This window comes from Eptatretus burgeri, chromosome 13, assembly GCF_056783735.1.
Source record: "Eptatretus burgeri isolate ZD-2024b chromosome 13, Ebu_testis_v1, whole genome shotgun sequence".
NCBI lineage: Eukaryota > Metazoa > Chordata > Myxini > Myxiniformes > Myxinidae > Eptatretus > Eptatretus burgeri.
In genome coordinates, this window is record NC_140973.1 from 60,004,282 (window position 1) to 60,031,608 (window position 27,327).

Here is a 27,327-nt window from a genome sequence, read left to right on the forward strand (position 1 = left end):
AAGAAAACATTGTGATATCTGTTCAAAGGATGTTTTGAAGAGTAGTTATAATCAACATCTTCAATCACAAAAACACAAGAAAAATGAGTTTAAAGTAAAGGACGACTATTATATTAAAAACACTGATGAGGCATTTAAAGGGCATATAAAAATAAGGATTTTTCAATTTGGAGAACCCGGTCCATCATCAATAGCTGAATCAATTGAAATAGTGAAACCCGATGTTGAAAAATTTATTAAAAAGACATTAAAAGAAATAAAAACTTTAAAGTTTTATATGGGAGTGAAAATGAATATGAAAAGACAAGATGAAGAACAAACTCCTTATATGAGAACAGATCTTCATTTTATAACATCATTTCAAGATTTTTTGAATAGTGGGGTTTATGAAGAACTATCAAGACAAGAGGAGGATGTTGATAATACAGTGGTAGGAAGTGGATTCAATATTAAAAAAATCATCTTTTTAGATATACACATTCTAAAATCAAACCCTCTTAAAGCTTCTTCTTATATTGAATTACCAAAAGAAATAAAACTAAAGAAGGCAGTTGTTAATATTAAGAACAATGATAATAAATGTTTTCTCTGGTCTGTTCTTGCTCACTTACATCCACCAAAATGTAATTCAGAAAGAGTAAAACAATATATGAAATATGAGAATACCTTGGACATTAAAGATTTTAAATTCCCAATGCCATTAACAGATATTCCTAAATTTGAGAAAAAGAATAATCTTTCTATTAATGTATATGGATTAACGGATACAAACAAAGTTCAAATATTAAAAATTTCAAACAACTATAAAAATGAAGAAACACACATTGACCTTTTATATTTTAGTGTTGGAAAGAATTCACATTACACATACATCAATAATTTATCAAGATTAATCTCTTCTCAGGTATTCAGAACAGCAAACAAAATATATCCTTGTAAGCGATGTCTTAATTCATTTCATACAAAAGAACGATTAGAACAACATTCAAAATATTGTAGTAATCATAAATCAGCTGTAATTACAATGCCTAAACCTGGTGAAAAGATTTATTTTGAAGATTATAATAAATCTATCATGCACCCATTTGTGATATACGCTGATTTTGAATGTATCCTTAAAAAGATAAATACTGCTTCTCCTAATCCAAAAGAACCATATACAAATAAATATCAAAAACATATTCCTTGTGGTTTCTGTTATTATATCAAATCATCTGTTGGAGAAAAGTATAACAAACTTGAACATTATCGTGGAAAAATGCTTCACAAGAGTTTGTAAAACGATTAGAAAAGGATTGTATAAGACTCACTAAATTAATGAAAGAAACAAATGAACCGATGAAATTAACCAAAGAAGAAAAATTAGAATTTAGAATGAACAATATCTGTCATATTTGTGAGGGGGAAATTAAGGAGTCTAAAGTTAGAGACCATTGTCATCTTACTGGTAAATATAGAGGTCCCGCTCATTCCTGTTGTAATCTTAATTATAAATTACCTTCTTTTATTCCAGTCTTTCTTCACAACAGCGCCAACTATGATACACATCTATTTATAAATGAACTTTCAAAAACACCAGGGAATATTTCTGCTATAACAAACACAAGTCAAAAGTATATTTCATTTTCAAAAATGATATTCACAAAACCTATAACTCGTATTAGGTTTTTAGATTCTTACAAGTTTATGGGAACACCACTAGCCTACCTCGCATCAAATCTAAGCTCCACGGACTCTTTTCCAAATCTTAATTCATTCTTTCCAAAAGAGGAAATTCTCACTAAAGAGGAAATTCAGATTAAAGAGAGAATTCAAAGTAAAGAGGAAATTCTAACTGAAGATGAAATTCTAATTATAAAGAAAATTCGAACTAAAGAGGAAATTCAGATTAAAGATGAAATTCTGATTAAAGAAGGAATTCTTACGAGAGAGGAAATTCAAACAAGGAATGAAATTCAAAGTAAAGAGAAAATTCTTACAAGTAAGGGAATTTATCCTTATGATTATATGGATTCATTTATGAGATTTAAAGAAACACAACTTCCTTCAAAAGAAAGTTTCTATAATAACCTTTATGAAGAAGAGATAAGTGATAAGGAATATAAACACGCACAAGAAATATGGAAAATATTTAAGATAAAGAACCTTGGAGAATATCATGATTTATATCTAAAAACAGATGTTTTATTGTTAGTTGATGTGTTTGAGGCTTTTAGAACACTCTGTCATAATAAAAATTGTTATGGATTAGACCCTGCCCACTATTTCACAGCTCCTGGTTTAGCTTGGAGTGCAATGTTGAAAATGACAAAACAAGATATAGATTTAATCAGTGATGTTGATATGCTTTTGATGATTGAGAAGTCCAAGAGAGGTGGAATATCACAAGTATGTTCAAAAAGATATGCTAAAGCAAATAATAAATATCTCCCAAATTATGATAGTGAAAAAGATAGTAATTATTTGATGTATTTTGATGCTAATAATTTGTATGGATGGGCAATGTCTCAATCTCTACCTTATGGTAAATTAGAGTGGGTGGAAGAAAAGGATTATGAAAAGGCTTTGATGAATATTGTTATTTCTTCTCAAGAGGAATTGAATGACGAAGAAGAAGGTTATTATTTTGAAGTTGATTTGAGGTACCCGAGTGATCTTCATAATAAGCATAAAGATCTTCCTTTTGCATGTGAGAAAGAAACTCCAAAGAAAGAATGGTTAAGTGATTATCATAAAAGTTTTAATATTAAAGGTAAATCAACAGAAAAGTTATTAACAACATTCTATGATAAAGAGGGATATGTTTTGCATCAGAGAAGCTTAAAACAGTTTTTGAGAGAAGGATTGAGAGTAGCTAAAATTCATAGAGTTTTAAAATTTAAACAAAGTCCTTGGGTGAAAAAGTATATTCAATTCAATACAGATATGAGAGCAAATACAAAAGTAAAATTTGAAGGGGACTTTATAAATTAATGAATAATGCTGTATTTGGAAAGACTATGGAAAATGTTAGAAACAGACAAAACATTAGATTCGCAACATCTTGGAAAGAAGCTTGAGATTGATAAATAAACCAAGTTTTGAGAGAGAAGAGGTTTTTTCAGAGAACTTTTCTGCAATTCATATGAAAAAGGAAAGTATTGTAATGGATAAACCAATTTATATTGGAACAGCAGTTCTTGATTTATCAAAGATATTGATGTATGATTATTTGTATAATGACTTAAAGAAAGAGTATGGTGAAAATGTTTCATTGTTGTATATGGATACTGATAGTTTTATCCTAGATATAAAAACTGATGATGTTTATGAAGATATGAAGAAAAATATTGGAGTATATGATACAAGTAATTTCAGCAAGAAGAGTGAGTTATTTTCCAAAAAGAATGAAAAGGTTATTGGTAAGTTTAAGGATGAGTTGGGTGGAAAAGTAATGAGTGAGTTTATTGGATTGAGAGCAAAGGCATATGCTTATAAGTATGGTGAACAGATTGATAAGAGGTTAAAGGGAATAAAGAAATATGTAATAAAGAAATCAATAACTTTTAGAAATTATTATAATTGTTTGATGAATAAGAAAGAAGAATATAGGAAAATGAATACAATAAGAAGTTATAAACATAACATATATAGTGAAGAAGTAAATAAAAAGGCATTAGGAGCCTTTGATGATAAGAGATTTATTTTAGATCATGGAATAGATTGTGTTCCATATGGATATTGTATGATAGAGTGTATAAAATAGATTATGTTTTAACGATGGGAAGATGGGTTAGAATGTTTAAGGGCTACCGCCGCTGGTTTTTTCACAATATATAAATGGTTAAACCAAGTATTAATCAAACTAAAGAGTGGAGAAAATCTCAGTCTTGGTATATAAATGGAAAACATAATGAATGTGAAAAATATCAAATAAGTCTTATTGAAAAAATAACTAAAACAAAGGTAAATAAAACAAATAAGCGAATTAATTTAAAAACTAGTAAGTTAGAGGATGTAAAGAAAAAATGAATATCCTTGAATGGACTGAAAACTTTGATGGTTATCAATTGAACAATGAAAAAACAATTTACTATAATCTCAAAATGATATGTGGCTCAGGAGGTGGTCAGATGAGAGCATTAAGAGAAGTTTATCATTTCGTAATGGCACAAATGGGGTATCTTAAAAAATATAAAGATTCAAATGTTTTGTTTGTCAATATTTTAGATGGGGATTATTGTGCAAAGAAAATTAAACTATTGAAGGAATTTGAGAATGAACAAATCTTTATAGGTTCAATGAGTGAGCTGTTCAACCCCCAGGTGTTCAATTCAATGAGGTTCAACCTCCAAGTTAAAAGGGGAGACAAATAAATATACCTTGGGATAAAAAGGGGATTTATTTTTAGGGAAAAAAAATATAAATCGCTGAAAATCCCCCATTCATTTACATGGGGAAAAGTGAGCCAGAATCAGTATTCTTACCCTACTCACGACCCACACACCACCTCCAATTATTTATTTATTGACTGAAAACAATTCCACGTCCCACACACCACCTCCAATTATTTATTTATTTACCGAAAACGATTCCACGACCCACACACCACCTTCAATTATTTATTTATTTACCGAAAACAATTCCACGATCCACACACCACCTTCAATTATTTATTTATTTGCCGAAAACGATTCCACGACCCACACACCACCTCCAATTATTTATTTATTGACTGAAAACAATTCCACGACCCACACACCACCTCCAAATATTTATTTATTTTCCGTAAACGATTCCACGATCCACACACCACCTTCAATCATTTATTTATTTACCGAAAATGATTCCACGACCCACACACCACCTCCAATTATTTATTATTTAAAGTGGGAGTGGCGTAGGAAAGTGGGCGTGACTTATGAAAAATATTGTGTGGCTCAGGAGGTGTGGTCAAACAAGAGCATTGAGAGAAGTTTCTCGGGTTTTCCGTGTGTGTGTGTGTGTGTGTGTGTGTGTGTGTGTGTGTGTGTGTGTGTGTGTGTGTGTGTGTGTGTGTGTGTGTGTGTGTGTGTCTGCAACGCGAGGCTCCACAGCACAAACCAGCAAACCGATTATTTTTCAAATGGTAGTCCTTCAAAAATAGGATGTCTATTTACCGTCATTTTTTTATGAGGAGTGCCAGTTGGCAAAATACGCAATCGGAAAAATCTTGCCAGGCAGAGGAACAATTGTATGTGAACCAATACATCTTGGCAATGAATCTTTGTCGGTGGATCGGTCAGAATGAAAAGCATCGTATCCAGCGCTTCCATCCTAGCGAATCCCTCGTCGCCTACGTGCTTGTTTTATTCTTTATCAGGCACCTCTTAAGTCACCGCCCTCTATGGGGTCTTAAAGCATATCCGAGGCAACCTCGCTGGGGTCTGAAGCTGCCATGCGTTTTGGCCTGCTCAGCCATGCCTTGACTTGTAACAGGCCGCAACGATTTATTCACAATAAAGTTATTTTTTTCACTTTCCTCACTCATATAATTGAATGCTTGTTCATCATTGCTACGATTCGCTGTGTACATCGCTTTTGTCAGTACTATAATTTTCAAATTAGAAGCTTGGAGCAATTTCATATGCCTGGTGTTGGCTTACTGGTTAGGGTGGTGGACTTGGAATCCTTGGATCCTGAGTTCAAATCCCACTCGGCTGTTGAATTAATACCAGGTGGGGTTGACTCTGCTGTCATCCTTCTGAGGTCGGCAAAATGAGTGCCAGCTTGCTGGTATCCTGTGTCGGAGTGGCGACCCATCCAGGATTGTGCCCAATAGCCAAGGAGACTGCTTAGGCAGCACCAATGCTCTGCACAGAGTATGGTCCCGATGGATGGATGGATGGATGGAGCAATTTCATGCATTATATGATACGATTTTCCACAATCTACTCTTACGGACTCATTAAAGTATATCACCAAAATATTACTTCGCCTTTTAAGATCGGATATCATCCGGACTAAATAGGTGTTGAAATCTGTTGTGAAATCTGATAATTTAAAGGAATAGCGGGTCTTATAACTAACCATATATACCTATTTACTTAAAGCAAGAAAGGATATGGTCTCTCCTTCACCATATATAAATACACAAAAAAATGTGAAATTTCCAAAGCATTAAACTTATCTTTTTTGACTGTTTGGAGAATTATATTGAGTGAACAAAAGATTTAGGAATGTGCCAAAATTAACTCACTTCTTTGAGCTATATGATTTCATGCATTCACTGCTTGATCTCCTCACCCCCTGACCCCAGAGGAGGACTGCCTATCCATAGCATCTGCCAGATCTGTGTCTATATTTTTGGAGGTTTTGCAAGGTGCTCTACCAGGAATAAAAGCAAATCTGGTAAAAAAAAAAAATGGACGTTTAAAAAAGAAGTTATATGACGTTTGCACGGACCGCAAATTAATGTACCACGTGACACGTGCACAGACGAGCAGGATTATCTGCAATGTTTATTTCGCGGTCAATTAAACTTTGCGATGTCTCCAGGCATGGGCGTCGATTGCTTTTGAAAAGTGTGGGGGACATTGCATGTCCAGACCACGAAGCCCACTTCATGCCGGCATGGACACAGCAAGTCTACCCTTGCAAATTCTTGATTTTATACGCTCGTTGACATGCTGCCTTCTGATCATACAAATGCCTTAAATTAATCTGACCATCTATCGACCATCTTTTTATCAAATGTAAGCAGACGGAGCGAAATTAAACATTAATCATGCACATTTCAAAGTTTCAAGTGTCATCAAAGAAATATATACATATATATATATATATATATATATATATATATATATATATATATATATATATATATATATATATATATATATAGTTACGGCTGTGGAAATTCGCAATACATCATAAAGGTTCCTTCGATCAGTTATCCCGGTAAGTTTATGTGCAGATAGGTTCCCCCACCGTTGTTTCGAGGAAATTGTTTGTGTTCACCGTGCTGCGACTCCTTGAGATAGCCGTTTTTTCATCTATCGTTATTTTGAACCACGCAAACAACAACCGCCACCAAGTATGCCACAACGCCAAGCACGCAACAAACCTCCACACAAACAACCACCACCATCTTCGCCACTACGTCCGCTTCCGAACGCCATCCTCCATGGACCACGCTACGACGGTTTCCACGTCAGAAACATCAAACAAAGGCGCCAACGAAGGAACTGCGATGACGCGCGGGTTTTCCCGCCTATTTTCCCCGCGCTTGGTGTGAAGGGAAGGGGACAGGGCAGCTCGCTTCCGATTGGTGAATGCATGGCGTTAGGCGGTCGGAGTGAGGGCACGCCCCGTTTCGAGAAGCTTCTTGAAGGAAGGTGGAGCCAGAAGCGGGGCGGAGCGAAGGGCGGACCAGACGCGAGGCTAGAGAGCTCTTCTTGGTCCATGGTTTCTTCTTTTTCCTCTCGCTTGGGTCATGCTCTCGTTTGCGCTGGTCCCCCTTCCTCGCTTGGTTCCTGCGCTCGGGGTCCTGTGAGTGGCCTGTTGGTGGGAGACGCGAACGGAAGGCGCAGCAGTGGCGGCTGTGTGGTGGACCTGCGCGTCCGGACGAGGAGCGCCGGAGAGAGCTTGCCTACTACGTGGGAGGCCCGGAACCAGGCGCGACCACGCTGACGGTCGTGGGAGCGCGACTCGCCGACCACCGAGGGGGGCAGGTAACCTGCCACAGTCTCGTGGGACCCGTTCGGTCATCCAGGTCCCACGTTATAAAGGTCCGCGGACCCTGTCTGCCACCCTCGTCTTTGGGGGTGGTCATTTCTTGCTTTTGAACGAATGTTGGTGGCGCCGTGTCCTGTGAAGTAGACCTGCCTAAGTGACTGTGAATGTACATTATTGCTCGTAGTCGGTGGTATTGCTTTTGTTTCTTGCTTGCACATTGCATGACTGCCTTGCTTGTGATGTGTGTGGAAATAATAAATGTCCTTGTGTGCAATGTACCCCGTTCGTCATGTCCCATTTCCCTTTTGAAAAGCCATCTTGCATCGTGGAATAATTAGTTGGGTTTGAAACACCCGGTAAGGAGAATCGGATCCGGCGAGGTCTGCGATAATACCTGCTCGGTTATCGCTGTAGAACGGAACGGACCGCTTAAGTGGTTCGTGTCCCAAGCCGACCTGCGGCGAGGTACGGCCCCTCGGTAGGTTACCCGCGCGAGTACTTAGGTATTTCGATATTCGGCGAGTAACCCTATTTCGCGCGGGTAGAATGCGGACTGGGCTGTCGTGAGGTTAAAACCCCACCCGTGACTGATTCCTGGCGATAGTTCCAGGAGGGTCACGACTGAATTGTCCGTCCGGTGGGCGATGCGGTCGCTATTAGTGGAAAGCGGCCGATCACACGCCGGCAGGCGCGAATTCGTCACTATATATATATATATATATATATATATATATATATATATATATATAAATAAAAGTAAAAATAAAAAAAAAATAAGTTGGGGCTAAATTGGGGTTTGACAAATTAAGGGAGTGGGTATGAACAGTGACAGGCAAAGGCGATAGGTTGGGAGGGAGACAGGTAGGTAGGTCCGAGCCCGCCTTCCAAGTGGCCAGCACCACCGCACTCCCTCCACCAACTTCCACTGACGGCAAAGCTGGCCAGCCTGCAGCGGCCTCATCTGCTGGCTGCGTTGCTGCAAGCCCCTGTTCAGATTTTTGCTTTGCCGTGCGCAATCCAACTCGCGAGCTGTTGTTGTGCTGCAACACGGCCTGTGGCAGCCCGTGCACCGTGCTGTGTCCATGCCGGCATTCGTTTTGCTGCAAGGCCTGTGCCATCGGCTGGCCGTGTTTGCTTCGAGGCACCGTGTGCCGGCCTGGTTCTGCGGGCTGAGTTTGGACCTGCAGCGGCCTTCTGTCTGGGCTGTGTTTGAGCCTGCTGCCTTTGCCATGCCATGCCCACTGCCCCTGTTCACCAGATCCCCCGTTCAATTTTTGCTTTGCCCCCCCTGTTCATTTCCATGTGCGCCAGGATCAAGGCAACAGTTTGCAGGTAGCTGCAGAGAAGCCCTGAATGCAACTGCTGTAAAATGGCACTACACGGGCCTGCAGTGGCAGCCCGTGCACCGTGTTTGTGTCCATGCATCCATTCGTTGTGCTCATTGCGTGTGCCAGGAGCTGGCACGGAGACTGCATGTGTAGTTAGGCCCAAACACCGTTGTGGTTCACTGAGTTCAGTTCGAGTTCGAAGGCCTTGGACTCTTCAGGAGCCAGCCACGTTCCCTGTCATCTTTATTGTTGGACCAGCCAGTTCACAACTGTCACCTGCATTGTTTGAGCCAGAGACTGCCAGCCTGGCTCACCACAACCTGCCAACTGCTTTCTTTTTGCAGAGTTCAATGATCCTGGGCCATGGTTTAGTGTAAAATTTGTAAGTTAAGGTTAAGATGTACTGTACATATGAGTGCACCCCCGGCATGTATGTCTTAGCGCCGGCAATTTTATTTAAGTCCGTCCGTGTGAATGAGTTTGTTTAGGTAGTTACGCAGCCCTCAGGTTATTTATTTTGGGGAGCATGAATGTCCATGAAGGGAGGGGGTCAGGCGATCCGTAGGTAAAATGTACTCAGGGGAAAACTACATGATGAGCACACGAGAAATTTGACGACTCGGGACGAGTCTGTAAAAACGAGGGGGTAGTGTTGTGGTTACCAGATTCGGGTCAAACCACCATTCAGGTCCCTTAGGTGAGGTATCTCGGTAAGTGCATGTGTAGTTAGGCCCAAACCCGTTGTCTAGTGCAGGAATACATGTCATTTATGCGAGCTGCGACTCTTCAGGATAGCCGTTTTACATATACATATACATATATACATATACATATACATATATACATATACATATATATATATATGTATATGTATATATGTATATGTATATGTATATATATATATATATACACACACACATCTTCTTCTTCTTTCCGCTGCTCCCATTAGGGGTCACCACTGCGAATCATCCATATGATCCGCATAGTGATTTGGCACATGTTTTACACCGGATGCCCTTCCTGACGCAACCCTGGTCGCCTCTTGCGACACAGGGATCTGGTACACCTATTTTAACCGGGGTATACACCGACCCAGTATACTGGTACTTATTTCGCCGACCTCAGAAGGATGACAGGCTGAGTCAACCCCTCTGGTGTATTAATTCAGTGGTCCAATGGGGCTTGAACTCAGGATCTTTTGGATCCCAAGCCGCTGCCCTAACCACTGCGCCAACACCAGGCATATATATATATATATATATATATATATATATATATATATATATTATATTATATTGTTAGCAAGCATTTCATCAAAGTCCCTATACGCCATGAGGTCGGTTGATGTGAAGTACTCGTTCAAGTTCTTGGATGCGCTGTCGATTACTGAAAAATTCAACTGTGTACCTCCTCTGCAGAATTGGCAGTGTATTCCTGTGTTCCTCCATCAAGTCTCTTCGGAAGCTTGCGCTTACGACGGAGGGTCACTGGATCTAGTTGGCACTGCTGGAGCTTCTGTTGTGCTGCTTCGAAAACCTCCTCAAACGTCTGGTCGGTACGGAGAGATTGCAGATTCTGTGCAGTTACCCTTGCAGCAGTAAGCATACCAGAGACGGTAACTTGTGAACTCTGAAGTGCGTTATTGAGGTATTCAAGGGATTGGACAACGGACAATGATGCAAACAGACTGAGAACACACTTTCCTGATGAAAGACAGCTTTGAACACCGTTGGCTCGCGATGCCGTGTTCGTACCAAAGTCATCACTTGCTTGTTGAAGGGCATCCAGTACCGCTTCATAGTTATCCAATATCGATTTCACAGCAGGAGAACGAGTTAACCAACGCTTTGGGCAAATTGGCCTCAGGTGTGTAGGGCAAGGAGCGTCAGCATCGTCAGCATGGATATTCAAGTACAGATGCTTGAATTTTCCAGAGTTGTTGTCGATGTTGCTGAGTACCTGGACATAATCAAGGGCGTCTCTTATGAATGGTGCAGTTTGTAGGGCTTTGGATGTAATGAGTTGGGTGACATGAGCTCCACAGTGAACATAATTGGCCAGCGGTTGGAGTTTTTTTTTCACTGTGCTTGACAGCCCTTGTACTTTCCGGACATGTTGCTTGCCCCATCGTAAGTCTGTGCTCTAAGATGTTCAAAAGGGAGTTGACACCGAATTAAGACATCCTGAAGCATCTTACAAAGTGATACTCCTGTTGTTGACGATACTTGGTAGAGGCCGATGAGATCCTCTTGAACATCAAAGGAATCTGTCACATAGCGCACACACAGCGACTCCTACTTATTACCCTGAATATCTTGCGTTCCATCAGTTACGAGTCCGAACTGAGTGGACATTTCATTCACGTTACTGCAGATATTTCTGAGGATGGCATGACTCATCAACTGTAGAATTTCGTTCTGAATTTCTCCACTTGTGAACGTCGTCTTCCTTGACAGCCACGTCTTGAGGTTTGAATCATCCTCGGCCCGCAACTGTAAGAGCATTTTGAAATTCCCTTCAGAGGCATCCTTCCCACGAATTGCAAAACCTTGTCGGGCTAAATATTGCAGTGAGGTGATAATCTTCAGAAGTGCTGACCATGCAGATCTTTGCTCTTCCAGCAGTTTGCTGCTCAGCTGCACATGGACACCAGGTTGACTTCTGCGACATTTCAGATTTTCAGAGGCAAGCCTATGTGTGTTTGATCGTTCGTGTTGTCTGAATTTTTCTGTAGCCTTTTTCCAGTTCCGAAAACCCCTTGAGACAAATGCGTCTTCTGCACAGCGGGCAAATTCGGTAAGTTTTTCACGAAAAGCGTCCGTACAGGTGTGACAGAGTACACCGCCAATGCTCTGATCAAAATGAAGCCATGGAAAATCTTTGAACGACTGTTGTTGAAACTTCAACTTTCGGTTTGGCAGTATTTGGACTGGGGTACAACTGACATCATGAGGTTGACAAGGCTGATCTGGGAAATTAGGCCGAGTACTCGCACATGCACCCTTTTCTGCTCTCTTCTTTGAATCGTCCACCTCTTTCTGGGAACTTGATTGCTCCAGGAGAGTGGTCAGGGATGTGCTACTTGATGCTGTCACGAAAAACTTTCTGATATCCATATCCTCTATGAAACGAGAAGGGAATTACATTTCAGTTGAATAAATTTTGACATGTGAATTATAAGGGTTATTTTTGCGTAACAGGGCATTTTTAAGGTCAACATACTTTTGGCTACGTCATAAGCTTTGCGTAGCACATGTATTCCTAAAAGAGCACCAATACGAGTTCAGTTCTTAATTAAGCATCTGAGCTCCCAATTTGGCATTCCATTGCTGGCTTCGTTCCCGGCTACGTGCTTATTACTTTTGATTAGGGTCAGATACCCTGGTATTTTATTACCTGGGATTATTAATATTCATCATTTTTTTGAAGCTGCATTTAATTAACTAATGAGCTAAAGTTGAGTGAGATGATCATGATATTATTGGTTCATAGTTAGCGTCGTCGTTAAAGATTGTGTTCTTGATTTGCATGCCATCAAAGGAATGAGCTAAAATCAGTTGTAATGTGAACATTTATGTAATTCTTTACCTCTCACAAACCACGAGACCAGGAGACGAGGGATTAAAATCTGTTGCCGTCCGGACGTGCACTCTCTTCTTTCCAATTATTGTACATAGTTTGTTGATTTGTAAATACGTTCATCATTTCCACTAGTGTGTGCCCATATGTGCAAAAAAAAAAAAACACAACTTTGAAACCGCGTGCCTTTGTTTAAGTATAGTGCGTGCCCGTATGTTTTGTTTAAGTATAGTGCGATATAAGTTAGAAAGGTGAAATAAACCATTTTCGTCGCTAAAGGGACCCAGAACCGTTGCGGGGTCGACATGGTGAAGAAGAAGCTGACAATCCTCTTTTATTTTCAACGCTGCATTTAAAATCTCTAATTTAATCATTCTAAATCACACAGTTTAATGAGACACCTTATTCTGTCGGTCTATCCTTCGTCTTTGTCCTCGTGCAAACGGAAAATTATTCGGATGATGGCGGAAGAGAAATTCCTTCCGGAATGTTATTTTTCCTCGTAAAAATTGCAAGCTGCGGCTAAGCTACTAAGCCTAAGCCTTTTTAATCGGATTTTCGAGGTAATCTCATTACGACCTTATAGATACTGTATAATCCGAGAACAGAATTCAAAAATAATTTTCCGTTCGTTTGTCCGAACCGCTTAGGTGAATTTTGTATATTTTTCAACAGCTTCCTTTTAAAATCTATAATTTAATCCTCATAAGTCCGACGACTGAATGATATCTCGTTTTGTAGGTCTATACCTCCCCGAAATCCAAGTACCAATGAAAAAATTATTTACATTAACCGCCGCAAAAGCGAGTGAATCAGCGCATTTTATTTTATGTTTCCCAAGTATTCAAAGCTAATTTAGTCGCCAAAATACCCACTTTCCTTCGATTTTCACCCGGTTTTCAACGTTGGGATTTAGGCAACTGTTATCGACTGCGAAATATGAAAACAGAATTACTAAATATCTTTCCGTTCATTTGTGCGAGCCGGTAGAGTGAAACCGCGTCATCCTGCGCAAGCTCCACCATCTCAATCAGCATACCAGGCCTCGGAATCTTTTATTGGCTTATAACTCGACGGTGCAAAGTCACAGAAATTAAACACACACATCGTCGTGCAGGTAATAATATCAGGCATCCGGCGATACAAGTTAGAAAGGTAAAATAAACTATTTTGGTCGCTAAAGGGGCCCCGAGCCATTACGGCCTAACACTATCCGAGGCGTGGCGCTCCGGGCCATGAAGCCGCGATTTCTTTAAACACTCGTAAAATGACGATAAAGTCCGAAAACGTCCCAACATCCCTCAAAATGTCCAGGTCACGTTCCCTGTTAGTGGGTGAACAATCCAACACTTGGCGAATTTTGCTTCACAATGATAGGAAGAGCCGACATCGAAGGATCAAAAAGCGACGTCGCTATGGACGCTTGGCCGGTGGGAGACCATGGCTTGGGAAGCATGGATTCTCGATGTTGAATTGTTAACCTATCATCTTTAATAGAACTATAATAGACCAATAAAACTTTAATAGAGATTAAAAAATTTATTCTTGTATTTGAGGAGCATCTCAGCCTGGTTGTACTAGAGCAGCTCGTTTTGTGTTACGTAACTTACGTTCAGTGAAAAAAGTGGGGGGGGGGGACAATCAATATGTTGTCCCCACTTCATAAAAAGTGGGGAGGGGACACGTCCCCCCATCTCCCACCAATCTACACCCATATCTCCAGGGTTGTTCTATGTTAAGCAGCAAATCTTTTGTGGATAAAGCCATTATTTGAACGAACTCATTTAATTTTTTACCTGCTGCGGCCGTGGTGAAGACTGGCTTTAAAGTTAAAGGGATCCTATATGATATGCAGCGACAGCGTGGAAAGCCATTCCTTATCAACCATTTCATTGGAGTGCTTGCTAGAGTGCTTAAGCCACTTTCCGAGCACCCTAGAGTTGATAACTGGACCACGCTACGTCATCCAGTGGGAATTGTTCACTCACTGCAGATGCTTCTGCCACGCCATGTCATACAGAGCGAGTGGTTCGTGCTCGGTCAACCTGAGTGAGTGCTTTGTGCTGTGTCATGCTGAGTGAGTGGTTTGTGCTCCGTCACCCTGAGCGAGTGGTTCGTGCTCCGTCACCCTGAGCGAGTGGTTCGTGCTCAGTCGCCCTGAGCGAGTGGTTTGTGCTCAGTCGCCCTGAGCGAGTGGTTTGTGCTCAGTCGCCCTGAGCGAGTGGTTTGTGCTCAGTCGCCCTGAGCGAGTGGTTTGTGCTCAGTCGCCCTGAGCGAGTGGTTTGTGCTCAGTCGCCCTGAGCGAGTGGTTTGTGCTCAGTCGCCCTGAGCGAGTGGTTTGTGCTCTGTCGCCCTGAGCGAGTGGTTTGTGCTCTGTCGCCCTGAGCGAGTGGTTTGTGCTCTGTCGCCCTGAGCGAGTGGTTTGTGCTCTGTCGCCCTGAGCGAGTGGTTCGTGCTTCATCACCCTAAGTGAGTTGTTATGAAATAACACCAGATTTCCAAGACATTTGCCATATCAACGTGTTTTCTAAGCTACTGAGCCAAGTTTTTTTCCACCTGTCCCACGCAGCTGTTTATAAAGCTGTTTATGTTTGTGAACATAAACTGTCTGAATTTAGGCAACTGTTCGTTTGTCTATACAACGAACCCTGAAATATTCGTCCCTAAAATGTCTATATAAATGACACATTGTTTTTAAGTGAAAGCTACTCGTGGTTTTTGTGTTGGTGTTGATATCAGCCAAACGTGTGTGTGTGTGTGTGTGTTTTGTTCATAAAGTAAATCTCAATCTCAATCTCAATCTCAATCTCAATCTCAATCTCAATCTCAATCTCAATCTCAATCTCAATCTCAATCTCTCTCTCTCTCTCTTTCTTTGCTCTACCCACTCCCAATACAGTGCAGCACACTCCTCCCACACCTCTCTCATTCTCCCCTCCTCTCTGTCTCTGTCTCTGGACATATCCGGATGGTGGTTATATCTGGACGGCGTTTGTCTCTGGACATTTCCAGGCAGGGTTTGTCTACGGATGTGTCCAAGCATTGTTTGTCTCCAGCCAGCTTGTCTCTGGATGTTTTTCCGGCGATGTTTGTCTCTGGATGCGTCCAGGCAGCGTTTGTCTCCGGACGTATCCGGGCAGTGTTTGTCTCAGGATGTGTCTGAGCGGTGTTTGTCTCCGGATGGTAATTAACGCTCCACTGTATGTCTGCCTTCTCTTCCTCTCACCTCACACTGTCTTGCTTTCCCCCACCCCTTCTCACTCCCCCTCCCACTTCTCTCCCTCTTCTTCTCCCTCCCCCTTTAAGTATATATATATATATATATATATATATATATATATATATATATATATATATATATATATATATATATATATATATATATATATATATATATATATATATATATATCTTCTTCTTTCGGCTGCTCCCGTTCGGGGTCGCCACAGCGGATCATCCATATGATCCGCATAGTGATTTGGCACATGTTTTACGCCAGATGCCCTTCCTGACGCAACCCTGGTCGCCTCTTTCGACACAGGGATAATATATATTGTGACGTCCACGGGACTTGAACAGTCCTGCCAACGTAGAATGAGCCGAAACGATGGAGGCGATTTATTTTTTTATAACCCAAAGATGGCGGTTTTAATCGCTCTACCGCAAACGGGACGAGGAAGGTGGCACGAGTCGCTTTTCACTGAGTTAATAACGTTTATTTCTCTAACCAGAAATAATAAGACTCGGCAAGAGGAGGGATCCGGGGCGATTCGAAGGGATGGTGGTGTGGGTTCGGGCGTGGGGAAAACACAAACAATTCCAATGGATATACAAATCTCAAACCCTCTAAAGGCGCCAGGTACACACACACACACACACACACACACACACACACACACACACACACACACACACACACACACACACACACACACACACACACACACACACACACACACACACACACACACACACCGTAGCTGGTCCTGGTGGTCAGGCTGGCCCGTGGTGTAGACGCAACAGTCCCTGGATTGGCGTCGGACGAGCTGGCGTTGCGCTCGTCAGGGGCAGGAGACACCGTGGTGCTGTCGACCTCCTGGTGTCGGCGCAAGTCCGCTCACAGCCACCAGGGAGCCAGTTCTGGCACCAAGTTGCGAGCAGGAGAGGGAGGCAGGTCTGCCCGCCGTTTGACCCCATACTCCGAGCCAGCAGAACCCCAGAGCCAACCGAGGTGAGGCACGAGGCACAGCAAGGCCACGAGACACGATGAATCCAGGATCGAATCAGCGCAACAAAACAGCACGCTCCCAGCACAACAGCCTCCACCAAAAACGGTTTTTCTTTATCGATCTTCTTCCTCCCACCCCTTTTCCCCGAACAGAACCTTTTTATCCTCGAGTCCTCGTCACTTCCAATCGAGCCATTTTATTGGCCCTCCACCGTCGCCTTCCGCCAATCGTGATCACGGGCGGAGCCATCCGCAGCACTGTCCTGTGACATCACGGCAAGCCTCCAGGGAATACTAACAGGGTTTACGCAGACACACTTACCCTATCCCGTCTCCTTATCTAATTACGTAACAATTATCATTTCCCCCTTGAAGAAATCGACATTTACTAGACAACTTATCACCACTGAATTGCTACTTATTACATCGAGATCCTGGTAAACTCGAACAGCATGGCATACCTAATTAAACATCCTAATTACCCTTTGAATGCATACCCCCCCCTCAGACGTAACTATATATATATATATATATATATATATATATATATATATATATATATATATATATATATATATATATATATATATATATATATATATATATATATCTGGGTGTGCGCTGCCGCTCGCCACAGGGCGAAATCCCCCTTACCTGTGGCTAATATTTTAAACCACCCATTAGCCACTGTGACTCATCCATGTTTTAGTGTTTTTTGTTTTTTTTTACCAGTTTGACGAATTTTGGGTGATTTTAGCACAGAATTCAACCTTCGTTGAGACGGCCGTCATTTTGTCGTGATGATTTGATTCCGGGAATCACGCGTGATTTCGTACAAGCTTATATATACTAACTTTAGTAGTTTTAAACTAGTTTCTCGTAAAAAAAATCGACCGAAATTACGCATGATTCCCATGATTCTCGTCTCAAAATTTTATTTTAATTTTTTTTTTTTCCCCCCAGAATGATTCGGCATGATTCGGCTCTACTCGGCGCTACATGCTTCGTTGGGTCAGTGGTTGCCAGGTGAGTTTTGACACAATCAGTAGTAGTACCTATAGTAGGACGAATTTGTTTGGATGAGAAAGTTTGTTTGGATGAGTGAGTTTGATGGGTGACTTTGGTTGGTTGGATGAGTGAGATTGGTTGTATGAGTGAGTTTGATGTGTGACTTTGGTTGGAAGTGCGAGTTTGATGTGTGAGATTGGTTGGATGAGTGAAGTCGTTGGGTGAGATTGGTTGGATGAGTGAGTTTGACTGGCATGAGGTTGGTCCAATCCTGGTCCACAACCACCCCCATCCCCCACTACCAACTACTAAAGGCACAACAACCATACGCCCCCTCCACACACACACACACACACACACACACACACACACACACACACACACACACACACACACACACACACACACACACACACACACACACACCATCACCACCATCCTTCACAATCACCACCTCCTCTGATGGTCGTTCATTAATCCAATCTGACACGTCAAACTCACTCATCCAACCCATCTGAACAATCAAACTCACTCATCCAACCAACCTCACCCATCAAACTCACACATCTGCCTTACAATTAACTTATTGTTTCATATTGCTAAAAAAAAAAAAACTTTTGAATAAAATATGTGGCTATTTCCTTTCTCCTGTGGCTAATCATTCTAAACCTGGATTAGCCACAGTGGCTAATTCCTTTTGAAAGCCAGAGCACACCCAGTATATACATATGACAAAGGTTGGCAAATGTGCACACAGCTGTTGGAACTCTAAGGCAGCTTCACCTTTCAGATCTTGTAGTTTTACAGATTGTGATGTGTTGTCATTGGATAACTGCTTTGGTTTCTTGTTGTTTTTTCTTCTGAGGAATGACAAAGATTTTGATTCCATGGGGTGACTTTTGCTACCATGACGCACACGTGTGCCGAGTGAACCACGACTGTTGGGGTACACATCCTGCGACATGTCTAGGACACCTAAAAAGGGTCTGGTTTCCTTATGGGGAGTTGGTGAGGGGAGACCGTTTGATGCCTTTTCGATGTGCAAACAGCGGCTGTATCACAAAATTGGCTGCAATTTCAAAGGAAGCATTTGTTCAGCTTCACACAACCCACATAATACATCACAAAATGATCACACATGGTCATTAAGCATGCAGCGAAGAAGCAAAGCACTTCGGCATCATTCACAATAAAAATATGATCTGAGATCCCGTTCAAGGTTCATCATTCAGAGAGAGCCCGATTGAGCCACGACGGACCCAGAAGGGTCCACGATGAACCAGAGCCGTAATTTGTACGACAGCCTTCTGGTCTGCATAGAAGACCGACCCATTGGCTTGCTCTTTCAAAAGATACAGTGTTGGACCAGCGTAGATGAGATGGCCGGCTTAACGTCCTCTCTGAAGGACGGTGTGCTCCGGGATGCGGCGTGCACCCCACTGTTGGAGATTTTAGGTGGAAAAACGCATTGTTTACACAATTTATAAAATCGCTCTTGAAATGGGTTTTTGAAAGGATCTAAGTAATCCAAGGTAGTTGAGAGTTTAACTCGTTTGGATAAACACTTGCCTTTTCAAAGCCCTTTCTGCCGGTAGGATTGGTTGTCGTCCAAGGAGTTCAATCCAAGACGTCCGATCCAATACATCTCTGTAATTGGCAAACAAAAGGAGATATGATAAAAAAACAAAAAGAACATTATTTTCACTTTTCACAAGAAGATCACGATTTTAGTGAAGATTTAATGAAGATTTTCATTAAATCACGCAAGTTTGGTCCTCGGCGCTCAAAGCCACATATTTATTGTTTGTTGTTCAACTTTTCTCCTTTGATTAATAACTTTATTTCATTTTATTACTCAAATGTTTCTTCCACACATTTCACTCCGAACTACTAACTGCGGTTTGTTTTTGTTCGTTATTTTCACGATGGGGCTCACAAAGTACCGCACGGACCAAAGCCGCGGGATGCGGGGTCAAAGGACTTACGAATCACTCTTTACCAGCCACGACTCCTCTTCCCTTCCTTATGGGACCGCAGCCACATTTTTACCCCCAAAACCCAGAAGTCAGAACACACACACACTCATTGATACCAAGGTCGGTACGAGTCAGACAGGTCCTCCCCACCCCATCTCCAACCCTCCGCCCAGCCATACCATCCATCTCCAGTGCACTGCTCCCTGAGCCGTCAATCAAACACTGATCGGTGTCGAACAACCATCGATGAGGGTTCAGGACTTCGCGCGCGCACACACACACACACACACACACACACACACACACACACACACACACACACACACACACACACACACACACACACACACACACACACACACACACACACACGAACACTGGAGCCTGGAGTACATCTACACCCCGCGATTTAACGAGATGTGCAGGTATTAAACTGAAACGTACACAAAGCAGAGATGGAGATGATGGTAAAAAAAAAGGTCTCGCTCGGGACCGTTTCGCTCGTTCACGTGAGCCCGCGGTGGAAGGCTCTCTCTCCCTCTCCGAATCCTCGCGCGTCTCTCTGGCAACAGTTCGAGGCAGTGAGCGCGTGGGACCCGCTCATGGGCGTGGCCTGGACGTCGGGGGCGGGGCCCACCGGGCACGATCCTCAAGGTCCAGACGCGCCGCCTCGAAACCTTCCTTCACACATACGTGTCGAGGCTCATGGAGCAGCCCGAACGCCCATCAGCGGTGGACGATTTGGAAACTAATTTGCACGTGTAGACCACGCGCAAAGGCTCTAAGAAATCGTGAACAGGTGGGAAGTGAAGTGTGCAGACGCCTTTCAGCGGCTAATGGCCCCCTGGAATTGCTTCACAGGCGGGAAAACGAGCCGCACAGTGTCCCGGACGAGTCCGATCCCTGTGATTTAATGATCCGTTTCATGAAGCGAATTAATAACGAGAATAATAAAAAGTAACTGCATCAATTCGCTGTGCAGCACCTTAAAGCCGGCACGTCACAAAAGCACCTGCAGGAGGCCAACGAGTAAAATCTCCACCACGTGTCCACGTTTCACTACTCGGCAGCCATGAGTAAGTAAAGCCACAGGAAGGCACTTCATGCAGTGGTGAACATCCTTATCGACTGAAGGGGGTGGGAAGGGGCTTCGTAGTCCCATATAATACAACACCTTCTCCGTCCTCCCCACTTCATTCCCGAATATGTCCTCCCTTTCCTTTCTTTCTCCATTCTCATTTCCCGCCTCCCAATTTACCAACGAGATCTTCTTCTTCTTTCGGCTTGCTCCCGTTAGGGGTCGCCACAGCGGATCAACCGTCTCCGTTTCACTCTATCCTCCACATCTTCCATTGACACTCCAACCACCCGCATGTCCGCCCTCACCGCATCCATGAACCTCTTCTTTGGCCTTCCTCTTCTCCTCCTGCCTGGCGGCTCCATCTTCAACATCCTTCTCCCGATATACTCCGTTTCCCTCCTGTGCACATGTCCAAACCATCTCAATCTCGCCTCTCTCACTTTGTCTCCAAACCGTCCTACCTGCGCAGTCCCTCTAATATACTCATTTCTTATCCTATCCATCCTCGTCACTCCCAACGAGAATCGCAGCATCTTTAACTCTGTCACCTCCAGCTCCGCTTCCTGTCTTTTTGTTAGCGCCACCGCCTCCAAACCATACAACATAGCTGGTCTCACTACCGTCTTATATACTTTCCCCTTCACTCTTGCAGCTACCCTTCTGTCACAAATCACTCCTGAACCTCTTCTCCACCCACTCCATCCTGCCTGCACTCTCTTTTTCACTTCTCTCCCACACTCTCCGTTACTTTGGACAGTTGATCCCAAGTATTTAAACCAATCCACCTTCCCCACCTCCACTCCTTGCAACCGCACCATACCACCACCCTCCCTCTCATTTACGCACATGTACTCCGTCTTACTCCGACTGACTAACATTCCCCTTCTCTCCAGTGCGTACCTCCACCTCTCAAGGCTCGATTCAGCCTGCTCCCCACTCTCCCTACAGATCATGATGTCATCCGCGAACATCATAGTCCGTGGGGACTCCAGTCTGATCTCGTCCGTCAACCTGTCCATCACCATTGCAAACAGGAAAGGGCTCAGAGTCGATCCTTGGTGCAATCCCACTTTTACCTTAAACCGGTCCATCATTCCTACCGCACACCTCACCGCTGTCACACTGTCCTCATACATATCCTGCACGATCCTCACATACTTCTCTACCACTCCCGACTTCCTCATACAATGCCACAACTCCTCTCTTGGCACCCTATCATAAGCTTTCTCTAAATCCACAAACACACAATGTAACTCCTTCTGGCCTTCGCAATACTACATCAACATTCTAAAAGCAAACATTGCATCAGTGGTGCTCTTTCCTGGCATAAACCCATATTGCTGCTCACAGATCGTCACCTCTCCTCTCAACCTAGCTTCCACTACTCTTTCCCACACCTTCATGGTGTGGCTTAACAACTTTATCCCTCTGTAATTTCCACAGCTCTGCACATCACCCTTGTTCTTGAAAATCGGAACTAGTACACTTGATCTCCACTCCTCCGGCATCCTCTCACTTTCCAAGACTTTATTACACAATCTGGTTAACAACCCCACTGCCATCTCTCCGAAGCATTTCCATGCCTCCACTGGTATACCATCTGGGCCAACCGCCTTTCCACTTTTCATCTTCTTCATAGCAGTCCTCACTTCATCCTTACTGATCCACCCCACTTCCAGATTCACTATCTTCACCTCTTTCAACCTTCTCTCTCTCTCTCATTTTCTTCATTCATCAGCTCCCAAAGTACTCCATCCACCTTCTCAACACACTCTCCTCGCTCATCAGCACATTCCCATTTACGTCCTTTATCACCCGAACCTGCAGCACATCCTTCCCAGCTCGGTCCCTCTGTCTTGCCAATCGGTATAAATCCTTTTCCCCTTCTTTTGTATCCAACTTCTCATACAGCTCGTCATATGCCTTTTCCTTGGCCTTTTCCACCTCTCTTTTTGCCTTTCGCCACCACTCCTTGTACTCCTGCCTACTTTCTTCATCTCTCTGACTATCCCACTTCTTTTTCGCCAACCCCTTCTTCCTTATACTTTCCTGTACTTCCTCGTTCCACCACCAAGTCTCCTTTTCTTCCTTCCTCTGTCCAGATGTCACACCAAGTACCTTCCCAGCTATCTCCCTCACCACTTCTGCTGTAGTTGCCCAATCATCCCACCCATCTTTACCACCATCCAACGCCTGTCTCACCTCCTCCCTAAATTTCACGCAACAGTCTTCCTCCTTCAGCTTCCACCATCTGGTCCTTGGTTCAGCCCTCACTCTCTTCCTCAACCTCACCTCTAAAGTCATCCGACAGACCACCAATCGATGCTGTCGAGCTGCACTCTCCCCTGCCACCACCTTACAGTCACTAATCTCTTTCAGGTTGCATCTCCTACTCAAGATGTAATCCACCTGTGTGCACTTTCCTCCACTCTTGTATGTCACCCTGTGTTCCTCCTTCTTCTTGAAATACGTGTTTACCACTGCCATTTCCATTCTTTTTGCAAACTCTACCACCATTTGACCTTCCACATTTCTCTTGTTGAGACCGTACCTACCCATCACCTCCTCATCCTCTTTATTCCCTTCCCCAACATGCCCATTGAAATCTGCTCCAATCACCACTCTTTCATCCTTGGGTACACTCTCCACCACTTCATCTAACTCACTCCAGAAATCTTCCTTATACTCCATCTCACACCCCATATGTGGGGCATATGCACTGATGACATTCATCATCACCCCTTCAATTTCCAACTTCACACTCATCACTCGGTCAGACACTCTCCTTACTTCCAATACCCTCTTGACATAATCTTCCTTCAGGATTACCCCGACACCATTTCTCCTCCCATCCACACCATGGTAGAACAGTTTGAAACCACCTCCAATGCTCCTCGCCTTACTCCCCATCCACTTGGTCTCTTGTACACACAGTATGTCCACCTTTCTTCTCTCCATCATATCAGCCAACTCTCGCCCTTTGCCAGTCATAGTCCCAACATTCAGAGTTCCAACTCTCACCTGCACACTTCTACCCTTCCCCCTCTCCCACTGCCTCCGGACTCGCCTTCCCCGTCTCCTTCTCCTCCTTCGCCCGGCAGTAGCACAATTTCCACAGGTACCCTGCTGACCACCGGTGCCGGTACCGGTGGCGGTCGTTGGTAACCCGGGCCTCGACCGATCCAGTATGGAAATTCGTTTTGTTGTCCGCATAATGATTTGGCATAGGTTTTTACGCCGGATGCCCTTCCTGACGCAACCCTGGTCGCCTCTTACAGCACACAGGGGATATGGTACACCTATTCTAACCGGGGCATACACCGGGCCCAGTACAACTGGTGCTCATTTCGCCGACCTCGGAAGGATGGCAGGCTGAGTCAACCCCCTGGTGTTTTCGACTTGATATATATATATATATATATATATATATATATATATATATATATATATATATATATATATATATATATATATATATATATATATATATATATATATATATATATTAATTCAGTGTCCCAACGGGGCTTGAACTCAGGACCTTTTGGGTCTCAAGCCACAGCCCGAACCACTGCGCCAACACCAGGCTTATAATTTACCAACGAGATATGAAGGTTTATTGTGTGGATGATACTTCATTAAAGACATAAATTGTATTTAAATTTAAATTGATCGGTTGTTTAAAACGCAGATTTATAGGTTTGTGGTTGTTTTAAGCATTTCTTCCTCCAAAATAGCAATTATAAAATGGAATAAATAAATTTCTCATTTTAATGTCTGTTTAATGGTGCGTGTAATTCATTGCCTGTTAATGTGGCCTTGTACAGATCCACGGAGCTGTGCGGATAGGTTCGTGACGCATGTCGGTTTCTCGTGACGTCACACATGACCCTGAATCTGGGGAGGGTGGGAAGCATTTGTGATGTTATTGGTCATACTCGACGTTTGACTTTTATTAACGAGCAAACTGCATGGGACGAAAACGTCATGGTGTGACGTTGTGAGTCCTGTGACTTGTGACATCTCTACTCATAAATATCAGTGTGTGTCAGTCCGTAAGTCCGTCCGTCAACTCCGTAACTCTGAAACCATGAAACCTAGCAGACCCATACTTTGCATGCATACTAAGGGAACTCCAAGATGGTGCATGAATGAAAATTGGGTGTTTGGGTAAATTAAAACACCCCTTTTGACGTTAATTTAGGGGGTGATCATCACAAAAAAACAAAATAAGCCTTTCTAAGATGGTGGCGTGCCATCTTGGTCAGCCCTCTGTCAGTTCACAAGAGTCTTACAGTAAGTCGCCACATTTTATGGCCTGCTCAACCAAGCCTTGACTTGGAACAGGCCACGATTTCTTTACAAAAGTTATTTTTTCACTTTCTTCACTCGTATTATATTATCGAAACCCTGTTCATCATAGCTACGAATCGCTGGATACATCGCAATGCTATATAGAAGCCTGGAGACGCCAGCATTTGTGGCTTTATTTCATTTCCCTACTTGCCATAACCTCGAGAATCTCTTCAACTAAGCCGAATTACAAAATTTGGGCTCCATAATTGAATTTAGCAGCCGTTCCGACTGCTAAAAAAAGTGTTAATTTGTCCAATTTGGACATATTTGAAATTTCAGCATCTCCGGAAGGTGTATCTTTGATATGACAGATTGGCGATTCGAATAACTGTCTAGCCTGGGTTCGAATAACGACCAGGTATAAACTGTCATCCCAGTGTTTCACAGACAGGTGATTCATCAATGTGTGTGCCATCTCTCGGATGGATGTTAAACTGGGCGTCACATCCCCCAGAATCCCCCTCTCCTCTCTCCCTTCACATGCTTCCCTCCTCTCTCTCACTCCTCCCCTCTCCCTCCTCCTCTCCTCCTCTCCTCCTCCATACTTTTCCCTCCCCTCTGAAACATCTCCCTCTCTCCCCCCTACCCTCTCTCATCACTCTGCCTCCCTTACCCCGATTTCACCCCATCCCCCTCTCTCCCTCCCTCCCACTCCCACCCCTCTCCATCTCTTCAACCCTCTCCCTCTCTCTCTCTATGACCCCTCCCACCCCCCTTTCCTCTCGCTTCACTCTCTCCCCTACCCCTCCCCCTCTGTTGAGGTAATTGTAGCATGTGAAAATTGTATTCAGAGTGAGCCGACCCCAGAGGAGTGCAAAGGTCACTGCATGTGCAAGCATGCATGCAGGCAGGCAGGCCTTTGCCAGGTAAATAACGTGGGTTTTAAGTGCTCTGCCAGTTATATATGGAACCTGGTGGATAAAAAGACAATGTTGCTGTTTCAGCACGTTTTATCGCCCTCCCCCCACCCCTCCCCTCACGTTGTCTTCCTCTCCCCTTGTGCTGCCTTCCCTTCCACTCACACTTCCTTCACTTCACTTCCCCTCCCCACACATCTGCCTTCTCTTCCCCTCCCCTCACGCTGCCTTCCCCTCCCCTCGTGCTGCCTTCCCATTCTCTCCCCACACATCTGCCTTCTCTTCCCCTCCCCTCACGCTGCCTTCCTCTCCCCTTGTGCTCCCTTCCATTCCCCTCACACCACATTCTCTTCCCCTAACACTGCCTTCCCTCCACCTCCTCTTACATTTACTTCCTCCAAAACCCCCTCCCTTCTCTCTCTCTCTCTCCTCACTCACTCCTCAATTCCCTCTTTTGCCTCCCACCCCTCCTCTCTCTCCCTCTCCCCTCCCTTCCTTCCCTCCTTCCCCTCCCTCCTCCATTCTTCCCTTTTCACCTCTTTCTTTTCCCCTTAATATTCCTGTCAGCAAAGCGACGGCTTATATTTGCTAGTTTATAATAACTTATGAGGTACACCTTACTGACCGGCATTCATTTGTATGATATTGTTGTGCATTTTGAATCATTAAACCAATAACACAAGGACTTCAGTGTTGACGTACCGACGTGTAAACAATATAAGTATCTATCTGCAACAAGCTCCAAGCAAATATACAAACACCAATTATTATGACTACACCTTATGAGTTCATCTCAGGTGTAGCTGCAAGCTAACACTTTCCAAATAATCGGGTTCTGTAATACATCATTGCCCTCTTGGCACCAAAAATACAAGTGAAAGTTACAAAGCATTAAAAAAAACCATCTCGTCTCCCATGAACAGGGCGGTCAGTAACAACGGCAACGAGACAAGTCTATACAACCAGATATTGTCAATAATCGAATCTTCACATGATGTCCTCGCACCGGCTGAGGAAATCTCATTGGTTAACTTTCCATTTGTACATTTATCACACACAGGACAAGGACATCAGTAGATATCAATGAACTTTTATATTAATGAACTTTCACATGAACTACAAGGACATTAGGAGATATTGATAAGCTTTCACATGAACTACAAGGACATTCGTAGATATTAATGAACTATCACATTAATTACAAGGACATCAGTAGATA

At 43.3% G+C, this 27,327-nt stretch overlaps 1 protein-coding gene and 1 long non-coding RNA gene across 5 annotated transcripts in view; one reads left to right on the forward strand and one right to left on the reverse strand.

Annotated features, from left to right (window-relative positions):
• LOC147014584 (uncharacterized) overlaps window positions 1-17,949 on the forward strand; it is a 67,278-nt gene extending 49,329 nt beyond the window's left edge. The window contains exon 3 of the long non-coding RNA XR_015050810.1: window positions 17,794-17,949. This is a non-coding gene — a long non-coding RNA (uncharacterized LOC147014584). The remainder of the gene's footprint in view (window positions 1-17,793) is intronic.
• LNX2 (ligand of numb-protein X 2) overlaps window positions 1-20,479 on the reverse strand; it is a 156,988-nt gene extending 136,509 nt beyond the window's left edge. For 3 of the 4 annotated variants that reach the window (XM_085852661.1, XM_085852660.1, XM_085852658.1), the window contains exons 1-2: window positions 20,259-20,405; window positions 19,408-19,485 (exon numbers count right to left, since the gene is read on the reverse strand). The gene's annotated coding sequence lies outside the window, so the exon portion shown is untranslated. Of the gene's footprint in view, window positions 1-19,407; window positions 19,486-20,258 lie in introns of all 4 variants that reach the window. The other variant, XM_085852662.1, reaches the window with a different exon arrangement.
• Between the last annotated feature and the right edge of the window lie 6,848 nt (window positions 20,480-27,327).